We start from the raw sequence: 7,229 nt of genomic DNA on the forward strand, positions 1-7,229 counted from the left end.
ATGGTCACCAGGGTGGACAGAGAGGAACTTGGCTGGAGGAGACCTTCACCTCCCCTGGCCCAGGGTGTCCTGAGCAGACCCCGCAACCCAGGACTTCTGACCAACGCTCTGGTCTCCTTTGGGTCTCCTTGCCTGCGTCCACTGTGGTGTCTGGACCTCAAGGCCACAGAGAGCCGCACTGAACTGCTGTAGACTGGGCCTCTCAGAGAAAGGGTCTGAGCAGTCCTGTCCTGTGTAAAGCACCCCCGAGCAGTGCGAAGTTACAGGAGTGGGAGACAGATGGGCAGACCACGGGCCTCTGTTGCCCTTTGTGAGGAGGAGCTGGGAGCCAGGGCACTCTCCCTGCTGTGTCTAGGCATAGGAGCAGGAGGACCCTGAAGAGAACCAAGCATGGGTGGGTTCTGGGCTGGTCAGGTCTCCAGGTTCAGATGGGAGAGGGGCAAAGCCCTGAGTGTGGGAGAGCATGGGTTCTGAGATAAGGTTTTGAAGTAAAGGTATTGGGATCTTCAAAACACAATTTAACTGAATTCCAAGAAAAAGAGGAGGATTTGAAAGGAAATACATAATGCATACTTAGTATTTTAATGGAGTATCAATATCCTTTCTCCTAAGCCCTAAACAGTTAAAATCATACATCGAGGATAAAGTCGATTTTATAAAGTAGAAGGAGTAAAATATAAAACCGACAGTGAAATTATGAAATTCAGATTCATCAGTCAAGGACAGTTTTCCCATTGTGCTGCTCAATTTGAACTCTGGTCCTCATTTTCCTGACCAGTGCTGCACATCTGAGCCCAGGGCTGTTTATCAAACAAAAATAAACACACAAAGCTCACATACCCACAGTCTCATCACTAAGACAGAATAAAATTCTCCCAAACAGAGAAGTGCTGAGAAGCCAAGCTGCTGTTGCCCTTTCTACAGCAGCAGAAAGCCGAGGGGGGCTGTGCTTGTGAGGGAGAAGTATGAGATACATTCATCTCTGTGTCATCTTACATTCCTCCTTGAACTTGTTCATTTTGTGTTGAAACACTGTGGGCCTGTACACACAATGGAATAGCACTGTGACTGCAGGGGATAGCACCAAAGATGAAGGGGAACTCTCTGGGGAGGACCTCGTGTGAGATGGAGCCTTCAGCTTGGGTAGGGAGAGAGAAAGTGCTGCTCCACACCCAGTTTCTCAGTTCCTTAAGTATGGAGTTCAGATAAAGGTGATTGGGTGCCAAAGCCCTGTGCAGCTGGAGGGGGCCATTCTCAAGTGTGACTGGGGTTTGGGAGTGATGAGTCCCTCATGTGTGAATGATTGATGGATACCCTCTGGATGGCCTCCCTGCAGACAGGCACACAGCCAAGTCCACTTCCATGAACATGCACATTCTGGATGACTTTTCTAACTTAATCCTTATGGGCACCACTAGTATGCTAACAGAAGGATAAATCTGAGTCATTTGTAGGAAAATGAATGCACCTTGAAAGCTAAATGTTAAGTGAAATAATTCAGATATACAAGCTTAAATACTGGTACACAAGCTTAAATACCCATATGGTAATTCAAAGTATAAATAAAGAGCAAAAAAGAGGCAAGAGAAAACAGGAAGATAGATCTTTTGCAAATAGGAAGAAGACCAAGAGATGGAGTGAAAGGGCAAGGGCAGGAGGAGGAGGGGATGTAAAAAAGATCTAGGATGTGCCATGCACATGTTCTAACCCACACAAGGAAAGCAGGGATATGTATTATGAACCTGTACTAATAAGTTAAAAAATATAAACAGGAGGGCCAGTTATTTAGTTCAATGGTTTCCCCACCTGCCTCAAAAGCAGAAGTTCCCGAGTTCAATCCCTGGTACAAAAAAAATGTAAACAGGATAGATCTGACATATATTCTCTCACCTTGATGTTGTGACTACAAGTATGTAGCTAGCTATCAACAAAGATTATTTTATCATTGAATCAATTTATTAATAGAAGCTCAGTTAGTTATAGGTGACAGATTCAATGGGTTTGCTTTTCCACCCACTCTCCGTCTAAACTATTTTCCTTTCAGTTCTTCAGGTGGATGGCACAAAGCTGTACAAACTAAAAGTATGCAGTCAGGGATGAAACTGTTGTGGTTTGTCAATCTGCCATGGAAATGCTTGTCTATAAAAAGATGATATAGCTCTATGTTGAAAGACTGATTACTGTGATTACTGAAAATTTAGCATATATAAACTTATCCTTTACCTGTTTTGGTCATGCATTTACTACAACACCTTTCTTTACCCTTCCTGTAGGCCATTACAGGAAACAAAATATCACTCCTATGATTTAGCACTATATTTGAACTTACATTATATTTATATTTACATTCATATTTATTCCGATTAATACAGAAGTAATTAGGGTTTTTGAACAAGAAGAATATTCCCCCTAGACACCTCACTATAATGATTCCTTAGAGAAAGTAGGTCTGATATAAATGATAGACTCACCCTTAATATGGGTCCTAAATTTAAGTGATGAATTTACTGTTGTTGACTGCTCCCATCATTTGACATGATCATACTGTGTTCTTCTTGCTGAATAGTTTTGTTGGTAAAATAATCTGTGTTATTCATAGTAATATGTTCTTGATATAGAAATAGTAAATATAACATAACTTTAATTTTGTTCAGGTTTAAGGTCCATGTATGATATCTTTGGTTAGTTGGCTACTATTGTTTTCTTTATATAGAAAAAACTTAAAGTAACTATGTACTGAACAGAAAAAAAAACTGTATAATACATTTAGCACTGACCATACACAAATGAGTAGATTATAAATAATACTAAAGTTTGATTTCTGGACAATTTCCAGTGGAAAGAAAATGTTAGATATGCATCCCTTATGCTGGTTCTCATTACATTTGAGTGCTTATAATTCCACATTTTTACCAAATAGTCACAAAAATCATGTGCAGAGATTACATTTCATAGGACCTTCTCAGAATCCCTAGTAAAAGAACTACTGCTCCTTCAGAGTAATGAGAAGTGCTGTAAAAATTTTACTTATAAAAATTATTGACAAAATGTCATTTTAATTTTTCTAATTAAATTAGATTATATATGATATAGTATTTTTTTTTTGGTACTGGAGATCGAACTCGGGTCCTTGCGCTTGCGCAGCAGGCTCTGAAACCACTGAGCTAAATCTCCCGTCTGATATAGTATTTTTAATAGGAGTAGTTTGTTGATATAAGTTCCCTCACCATATGAACAGATGCTTCATTTTACAGATAAAGACAATAAACTCAATGGGACAAATATGAATAATCAAGTGCAAAATTTAGGAGAAATATGATACAATGTTTGACTGATTATTAATATTTAATTGTTGATTATCCAAATTAGGAAAAAAACACATTATCCTTATTATAATGTTATTAGATATAATGTCTGATTTAAAACATCAGGTTTATAAGAATGAGTAAAGAGAAAAATGAGAATTATTTGCAAATTAATAGTAAGACAAGATATTACTTTGCCACAGACCAGCTGCAGTCGATGCAGGGTAGGAAGGGGAGAGGTCTCGGGCCGGCGAGTAAGAAAAGAACCTTCTCAAGCAATGTGCAGGTTCCCTCTGAGAAGTCTCAGGGTCTGATTTATTTTTATATCTTTAAGCAATGGCTAGGAGGCATTGGGCAGAACATATTTACATTTTAGGTTGCCTTAGCAATTTCTATAGAAATAAAAGTTATTTTTTACTAAACAAAGTATATTTTTCCTAAGCTGATTCATTTCATTGAACATCATGAATACATTTTTAAAATTACAATTGTCCCCTTATTTACCCACACCTAAGCAGAACAGAAGGTAACTTAATCAAAATCTCTATATCAGTGGGGATACAAGCAAGATTTAGTTAATTAAATGTCAAACTTCTGGTCATCAGCTGGCCCTTGAGAAACTGCATAATGGTTAATATAGTTTGCTATTAGCTCTCTACTTTTTCTATACCTCTATTCATCTTGCTTAAATGTTATTTGGGTTCATGGTCCATGAGCAGGAGATGTTTACAGTACTTTGAGAAAAACTGAGTAACTTGCCTCCTTAGTGTATTTATCTGTCTTAACTTTCTTTCTATTTCCCATTTCCCACTGTGTCTTACATCTAAAATCTGTCCTTTCAATCTCTTTATAAGACCCCTTTAGTAAGAAGAAAGTCATCAATAGAAGAAAGGAGTTACAGTAGCAGGAAAACAGAGGGAGTTTTAGGAGAGGTTTCTTTAGAAGTGGGTGTGACAATAGAACTGAGAGAAACAGGAATTTGGGACTTGTGAGCCAGATCAGATTTCAATACAACATTGCCAATTTGCCTCATGGAGAATATGTTGTTATCCACAAATACAATGATTCCTGTGACCAGAGTAACAATTGTAAACATTAGGGCAAGAAAAAATAAAACATGAGGGTACGATGTGTTCCACCCTCCTTTTCCCCCAGCTGGAACTTTGTCAAGCAGCATTGCAGGTCGGTCGGGCTTCGCCATTACTTGTAATATTTACATATATTTACTATTATATTTTCTAACTAATAATATGCAGATGCAGACAAAATTTAATAGATCTGTTTAATCATGAACATCTAAAAATCTAAGAACTGACATTACAACTGCTATTTGCTTGAATTGTTTTCACTGATTGAATATCCTGCATCAATTGCATGGCATAGAAGCATTTTGAAATTACTGTAATTTGCTTTCCTATATTTCACGATTTGAAAATATTTCCAATGAAAGATTATTTTCTCCACAGTATGGCACAAAGCAAGTGCTGATGTAGGAAATAAATATAACATATCCTTGGGACTGTAGCAATTCTCATTTACATCTTAAAAGAAAAAAATGGTAGCAGAAAGCAAGGTCATAGCATCCGTATTAATAAATCATTATGTGTCATTTGTATTAGCTTTTAATTGAAAAAGGAAAACACTGCAAGTTTTCTCCAAGCAGAATGTACTAGAAGGGGTGCATGGAAAGTAAATTTTCACTTTATTTTGTGACTAATTTTATCTATGAATTTACTATGACATATATGTGATATTGAAGGGAAATTGTTTTTAAAGTGATGGAAAAATTCCTCAGGGTACATGTACACAGACTTTCAGTCAGCTTATTAAACACTGTGGTTGTGTGGATGGCTATGGTACATGCTAATGTTTTCACTCAGTAATATGATGTTGAGCTTCCAAAGATTCCCCTGCTGTGTCTTCCCAGTAGAGATACTCTGAAATGATAAACACCATGTATGGAACCCTTCAGCCAGTACTTAGTTAGGTTTTCCCATTGGTCTAATTCCTAGTTTTTAAAATGTTTTTATAAAAACATACACACATAATCCATAATAAAAACCAGTAAAATATACAAATATATGATATATAACAAATTTATAAAGCATACAACACAACGATACTCAAGAGACTGTTTCTACTTCAAATATTTTAGAAATGGGATAGAATATAAAACTTCAATCATTGAGATAAGATAAGAAATGATTGGTTCTGGTGCCTGCCTCACAAGTACAAGGTCCTAAGTTCTATCCCTGGTCACCCCTCAAAAAAACAAGATAAGAAATGATGAAGAAAGATCACACATCATATTTCACTGAATTATAAATTCCCTGAAAATGTGGAAGATGCAAAGTGATGACAAAGGAGAGGAACTGTCAGGAGTCTAAAGAGTACTCACAGCGCTTCCTCCTGATGAAGACACAGGATAAATATGTCAAAGAATACCATGAATATAGTACTTAAAAAAACTGAAATCTCTTACTAAATTAAAACTGACATAATTCATCACTAACCACACCTCAACTGTTTTCTAAGAGTTTCTCAGCACTAAGCTCTTTGGTTGCAAGCTTCACGTGTGTTTGTTGATTTCTTCCCTCCAGAGATATACACATGGAGAGGAGGTGGACATCTACAATGTCACCACAGTGACTCAGTTCATCCTCATGGGGCTCTCTGACCTCCCCAAAGTGCACTACCCTCTCTTTGGGGCCTTTCTCAGCATCTACCAGGTCACCTTGGTGGGAAATGGGGCCATCCTCTTGGCCTTTGGGACTGAGGCAAAGCTGCACACTCCCATGTACTTCTTCCTGACAAATGTCCCTCTTAGACGTATTCTGCCCATCAACAACTGTACCCAAGATGCTGCACAGCCTCTTGACTGAGGACCACAGCATTTCCTTTGTTGGGTGTGCTCTGCAGCTGTATTTCTTGGTGGCCCAAGTTGGAGTTGAAGTCTTCCTGCTGGCTGTCATGGCTTATGACCAGTACGTGGTCATCTGCTTCCCCCTTTGCTACTCTGTCATCATAACCAAGGTTCACTGTGCTCAGTGTCTGGGACCTGGGCAGCTGGGTTCCTCAATTCCACCATCCACACAATGTCCACCTTCAGCCTGTCCTTCTGCAAGTCCAACCTGGTCAACCAGTACTACTGTGATATCCCACCAGTAGTGGCCCTGTCTTGCTCATCCACTTATGTGACTGAAATGTTTGTTTTAGTGGTAGGGAGTATCAGTGTGTTCATTTCCTTCCTGACTACCTTGATCTCCTATGTCTATATTATCTCCAGCATTCTGAAGATCCAGTCTGCAGAATGGAAGCGCAAAGCCTTCTCCACTTGTGCCTCCACCTCCGGGTGGTCTGTTCTATGGCACAGCCATCTTCACCTACATCCAGCCCTCCTCCAGCAGACACTCCCCTGCCAGGGACAGAGTCATCTCCATGCTCTATGGGATCATCAACCTATGCTCAACCTGGTCATCTACAGCCTGAGGAACATGGAGGTGAAAAAGACACTCAGTAGAGCTGTGTGTGGTGGAATGTGCTCACAGTAAGTGCAATATCAAAACAGAATTACTTAGTACTTTGGAATAAATTCTTAGGGAAAAACAAACCATTCTCTTGACAAGCAATAAGTACCTGAACATGTTAGAAATGTATAGACACAAGTAGATATTATGTTTGACCTAAGTATGTGTCTCTAACTCCATCTTCTGGAACCTTCAATTTTGCTATTCAAAATAATTATCTCTCTGATTTATCAAACATAATTGTTTTAAGCATGCTTATGTTTTAGTATCTTACCTATATCCATGTCTATATCATACCTATTCCTATACATACATAGAAAAATACACATATGTGTGTGATCTATATTTATGTACTTTCACAACTATTTCTCAATGTACATTTAACCATCTATCTATA

General features: G+C 38.5%; 1 pseudogene; it reads left to right on the forward strand.

Annotated features, from left to right (window-relative positions):
- On the forward strand, nt 1–6,856 carry LOC106008329 (olfactory receptor 5B21-like; annotated as a pseudogene).
- Nucleotides 6,857–7,229: the final 373 nt, after the last annotated feature.

Source organism: Heterocephalus glaber, unplaced genomic scaffold, assembly GCF_053883595.1.
Source record: "Heterocephalus glaber isolate CG9 unplaced genomic scaffold, H.glaber_assembly_v1.0 deba00001461, whole genome shotgun sequence".
Classification (NCBI taxonomy): Eukaryota; Metazoa; Chordata; class Mammalia; order Rodentia; family Bathyergidae; genus Heterocephalus; species Heterocephalus glaber.